The sequence below is a fragment of the Urtica dioica genome, chromosome 8 (genome assembly GCF_054948205.1).
Source record: "Urtica dioica subsp. dioica isolate 48M chromosome 8, U.dioica_male_clone48M_v1_H2, whole genome shotgun sequence".
NCBI classification, from domain to species: Eukaryota; Viridiplantae; Streptophyta; class Magnoliopsida; order Rosales; family Urticaceae; genus Urtica; species Urtica dioica.
This window is the reverse complement of record NC_142763.1, coordinates 18,229,863-18,235,916: the sequence shown is the minus strand read 5'-3', so window position 1 is coordinate 18,235,916 and position 6,054 is coordinate 18,229,863. Positions and strand designations below refer to the sequence as shown.

At 35.9% G+C, this 6,054-nt stretch overlaps 1 pseudogene; it reads right to left on the bottom strand.

Moving 5' to 3' along the window:
* Positions 1 to 2,581: 2,581 nt before the first annotated feature.
* Positions 2,582 to 5,339, bottom strand: LOC149388472 (protein DETOXIFICATION 14-like; annotated as a pseudogene).
* Positions 5,340 to 6,054: the final 715 nt, after the last annotated feature.

The following is a 6,054-nucleotide window of genomic DNA, read 5'->3' as shown; positions in this document are numbered from 1 at the left end:
CAAAGTTCTCGGTCAATGACCGTAGAATCTTTTCAACAACCCTTCCATCTGTGAGGGTTTCACCGTTGCGTTTAAGCTGGTTCACCACGGTTTGAACACGCGTGATGTAGTCGGATACTCCTTCCGACTCTTTCATTTTCATTGCTTCCAGCTCGCCTCGAAGAGTTTGAAGCCGTACTTGCTTAACCCGGTCTGCGCCTTTGAAAACTGTCTCCAACTTGTCCCACGCTTCCTTTGAAGTCGTCGCACCGGCAATTTTCTCAAAACCCGACTCATCTACTGCCTGAAACAATAGATATAGAGCGGTTTTATCTTTCATGCGCGTCTCTTTTAGCGTCTTCAACTGATTTGCCGTCAAGTTTGTTGGATCCGAGTCTTCATAGCCATCTTTGACTATCTCCCATGCGTCTTGAGCACCTAGCAAAGCCCGCATTTGAATACTCCAGTTGTCGTAGTTCAATTTGTTTAATCGTGGCAATGGCATTTGTCCTAACGATGTACTGCCGGAACTCATATTGGCTCTATACCAATTTGAAAATAAGAAGAGTGTTTTTAGAGGTAAATGATTGGGAAACTTTAAAGAAACTCTCTAGAAAAATCTTAAACAAATATTTTCCTTTGTATTCTTGTTTCTTGCTTTATTCTCAGCAAATACAACACAATTTATAGACTTTTACATGGTAACAAACTTATAAAAATAGTACATAATTAACAACCAAAAAACTGCAACGTTTAATGGTGACCACTGGTTATTAAAATAGCCATAACTTATTATAAACACGTCCAAACAATCTGATTCTCTCTCCATTGCAAACTAAACTTCCGGGGCTTCAATTTGATAGGTTATACATCAATAATCCATAACCATTTGCCTCTTCAAACGAGTGGTTAAAACTGACTTGCTATTTTGAGTTTATTGTTGTAACACGCAAAGCTTCGAGCATAGACTATTATGCTTGAAAACACTTTGTGTGCTTACTCTCTTCTGTCACCTCCCTTACCATCACGACTATGTCACCTCTGCTGATAGTCGATCGTACCTGCAAATATATGGGTGACGATCTACGATCAATATGAATATATTAAGCGACGTATATATTACGTTTATTATTATATTATTACCTGGTATTTCAGAGGCTCCGGAGAAGCTGATTCCTCCGGGGGTTTGTTAGCCATCAGAGAGAGAGAGAGAGATTATTGATTTCTTTTTTCTTTTTCACCGAGTTAAGAAGAGGAGCGAAAGATAGAGAGAGATTATTGATTTCTTTTTTCTTTTTCACCGAGTTAAGAAGAGGAGCGAAAGATAGAGAGAGAGTAACACTCTCCAAAATAAAGAGCATACACACTGACACACTCAACGCTCTGCTACTATTATAATGCTTTAACCCTAATGCTTTAACCCTATAGGCTACATAAGCTAGCTACGTCCATTCACCTCCCATCCTTGGACCACCGGAAAACCTCTGCTACTCTCCTCAAAACCTGGTGGTACATCTCTTCTCTGACATCACTCGTGTTTTCTCGTCAATCAGGTCATCTCGCAAAAACCAAACTTATTAGATCTTTATTAAACTCGTAATACAGTGAAAATAATATTCTTAATAATATCGGTGAAAGAAAAACAGCTTTAGAAGCAATGTCGTACTTCCATAACGAAAACTAAAACTTGATAGAATATTCGTGAAGTTATGCATTCAAATTCAACTCACGGATAAACTTTTTCTAATAGAAATCGACCACTTGAAAGAAAAATCCAAATCATACATAAGTTATTAAATTGATGATAATAATAATTAAATAATAAAGCCAGGCAGGGCATGAATAACACCAGATCATTTTGACAAAAAGGTTTGACCTCTATGTTGTCTTTTTCTAGGTAGGCCAACAATTTAGCTCCCAAATTTTCTTTATTTGTGTTGAAAAGTTTTCCTGAATTCTTCGTAATAGAGATGCAACAATACACTTTATTCTTATTATTAAAATTATAAAAGCACCACTCTTTGTTTTGTCTTTGCGAGATACAGGTTTACCGTAGTTTTTAATGAATCGTGCAGTAAACTCTGGAACTTAATGACTACCAAAATAAGGAGGTTCATTTTTACAATCGAAACTTAGGTTAGGGTGATTTATGTGCAGGAAAAAAATAAAATAAAAACGGTGTATAGAAATTTCTCTTTTAAAGCATGCAATTGGAAATAATAAACCCTGGCATTAAATTGTTCTATTTTCTAATCTTTAATTTTATTATGACCGACTAAAATAGGAAAATGACTAATATTGTTTTTAAATTTAGAAACCCAAGTATACCATCTAGCGCTGAAAATATAAAAACTATCGGTTTTTAGTAAAATTAGACCACTCGATGGTTTCCCAACCATAAACCATCTTCGAAGTTTGAACAATATGAAAGCAGTATTCTTTGAATTAAATTGATTTAGACGGTATTTGTTTAATTAGATAATAACTTTTTTAACTTGATGAGCATAATTAAGGAAAAAAAAAGTAGTACATAAACTTAAAACAAAATTGTTTCAACGTACAACGTCAAATTGTTCGGTCTATATTTTCGTACTTGTTCAATTTAAGTTAGTAAAGCCACGTGATCGGTCACTCTGTTATCTTCATCTAAAGATCTTCCTTGAAATATTCTCCTCCTCGCCATCGTTGCCTGCAACATTACAATATCTTACACGTATCAAAGTCCACAGTTATTAATAATAAAACTTTGGAATGGAATGTTAAAATACTAAGTTCAACCCAATGTCCATGAATGTTCCAATTACGATCAACCGGTCTATACGATATAAATCATTTAAGAAATATAGATTATATCTTAAACGCCACGAAAGACTAACCTTATTTTCCCAATTTGTGAAAATTATGACTAGAGAAAGAAGAAGTGATTGTAGAAATGAACCAAGCACAATCCCAACCCAAAGTCCCGTTCCTCTGAAGTCGAACCAAAATCCGAGTGTGACCGAAATGGGAATTCCGGCGAAATAGTAGGCTCCAAGGTTGACAAAGGCTCCCAAATCTTGCCATCCACATCCTCTGGCGATCCCCGAGAGGACACAATGTAAGCTATCGAATACGACCCCAATGCAAATTAGAGCGGCCATTGAGGTCACGTATTTCACGACTTCCGCGTTATTACTAAAAAGGTGACCCAAAACGCTACAGCCGACAAAGAGAGTCGAGCTCATGAGGAGAGCCTCTGAGACCGCAAGTGACATGACTGACTGCACGACGAGCCGAGCTGCTCGGGGATTACCGCCTCCTAATTCATTTGCCACTCTCGTTCTATTCTTAAAACAAAATAAACAATATGTAAAATAAATCTCTAGTGTTTCAACATGTTAAGAATCTCATGTCAGAAAAATATGAAGAGGCCAAACAAGATTTATAAGGTCACAAGTTACTCTTTTCATTTTCAATTGATTTTTGAGGTGTCTAATATATTGTTGAATTTGACTCATAGTAAGTGAGCTCAAAGAGACAGCATCATATTAATAATCACCGCTCCTAAAATTATACACATATAAGTGTAAATAAGTTGATTATTCTATATTACTACTTTTTTTCTTCAAATTAGACAGATTTATGAGTGTTTAGTTACAAACAAGTAAATTGTTGAATTTGACTCATAGTAAGTGAGCTCAAAGAGACAGCATCATATTAATAATCACCGCTCCTAAAATTATACACATATAAGTGTAAATAAGTTGATTATTCTATATTACTACTTTTTTTCTTCAAATTAGACAGATTTATGAGTGTTTAGTTACAAACAAACAAGTAAAAGTGTCAATTTTGTCACTATTAGTTACATGTTTGTAACTAAACACTCTTAGATCTGTCTAATTTGAAGAAGAAAAAAATAATGTAGAATTAACCCTTATTTACTATCACTGGTGTCCAAACCTTGCACTTAGAACCAGAAATAACAATTAACTCAACAAACTTTACAAGGTCACGTGTTTAATTCTCCATGCTATAGCAACAATTGTTAAGGACGTCCCACGTCGAATAGATAAAAGACCCAACAAAACATATAAGGTAATTTATATCTTATAGTTTTTTTTTTTTTTTTTTAATTTTTATTGAGCTGCATGATAGAATGAATAAAGATGAGTGTGCCGCAAATAATTAACCGTTATTACCTTGCAGCCGCGCTAAGCCCTTCGGGTATTGTGTAAAGGGTAGTGATGGTTGATAAACTGTTTTCAAAAAATTGAAAGACGAATATAAGATATCAATTATTCATCAAGAAATAAATGTTGAGATATCTTTTGTAATAATAGTTTACTTATTGACAGGATATTAAACTCGTGACTCCCAAAATGACCAATAAAAGTGTACGGAGAATAAATATTAGGATGGAGAATACAATCAGAATTTCAACGGCGTACATACTCTCAGAGAAACGTATTCAAACCATATAAGCATGCAAACATAATAATTACATTAATGCTCAGAGTATTCCATCCTAAAATACATACATATATAGGTCTTTAACATGCAAAATTGAAATAGCCTTGGGAAAAAGAATTATTTATGCACGTGTTTGTAACCGTTGTCCAAACCCAAAATTGTAGTAGTACGTATAAATATATAGATCGATGGCATACCATATCGACATGACTGAAGACTCAAGCTCGGGATTAGGAAGAAAGCCGGAGAGTAAAATGAGAAGCTCAAATGACCACCACTCAAGGCTTGCAAAATATAAATCAGAAAAGAAAATAAATGCATAGTGAACTTAATACGAGCTAATTTAACTTAAAAGGTAAAATGTATGTTACCACGCCATCACCGCGGAAGGAACAGCGAAGCGCAAGAACTCTCGGAAACCACAGAACACCTTGGAAGAAAGTGGGGCCCGCGTGGCCTCGCACGAGGGTGAGAATCGCATGTAAAGAGACAACAAAATCACGTTGAGCCAATAAGAGACACCGATGGACACAGCCGCCCCAAGATGCCCTAGCCCGAACCGAAACACGAGGGTCCAACAGAGTGCCACGTGGCACAACATAGAGGCGAGCGAGCTCGCCAACAAAGGAGCGATAAGGCTCTGCGATTGGAAGTATCGCGCGAGGGGCTGAAGGGCTGCATAGGCAAAGAGCGCGGGGACAAGAAAGAGAGCGAATCTCCCGGCTTCTTTGGATATCAACGGATTTTGTCCCATCAAAACTAATATCTTTCCCATAGAAATCCAAATGAGAGAGAGGGAGGCACGTAAACGCAAGGGCTACGATCGCTGTGTTTGTTTGGGCTCCGACCTTTTTGGATTGCTTAGCACCGTAGGCTTGGCCGGAGAGAGTCTCCAACGCGCCAGCCATTCCATACTTGCCAAGTCAAATAATCTTCAAAAATTTAGTTTTTTTTTTTCACTTAAATGAAGGATTTTGTTTAGGGCTAAAACCGGTTTGGTTCAATTTGGTTTAGGCCCGTTTTAGAAATCGAAATTGAATTTTTCGGCTTTCAAATTTTTGGACCAATAACTGGATCCAATTGATCCAAGGAAAAATGGTATGAAATAGCCAATTCAAACTATGACTTTTGCAAAATAGCCATAGTTTCATTAGGTATAGCAAAATAGCCAATTGAGAGTACTACGACTTTTAATCCTGCCTCGATTAATTTTAATCCATCTTTCATAAAGCTTACATTCTGTCTTTATAGTTCGTTAGGATTAAATTTAATCCAGCCTAGATTAATCTTACTTTGGCTAGTTTGCTTATAGTTGACAAACTATGGTTATTTTGCAAAAGCTTAAGTTCTATTTGGCTATATAGCCGCTTGACCCTTGATCCAAATCAAAGTTATACAAATTTTTGGTTAACCGAATTTTAATTATCGATATCCAGTTTGAAAATTGATTTAAAAAGAGGTTATGAAGGTCTAAAACTGGTTATTCAAAAATTGATTATCCGGTTTCATAACCGGTGTCAGTTCAAAACAAAGTCATTTTCATATAACTTTGTTTCAAATTAGAATTAAAAAAAAAAATCAGTTAATATGTTTTAAAAACGGGTTATTCTGTTTCATAACTAA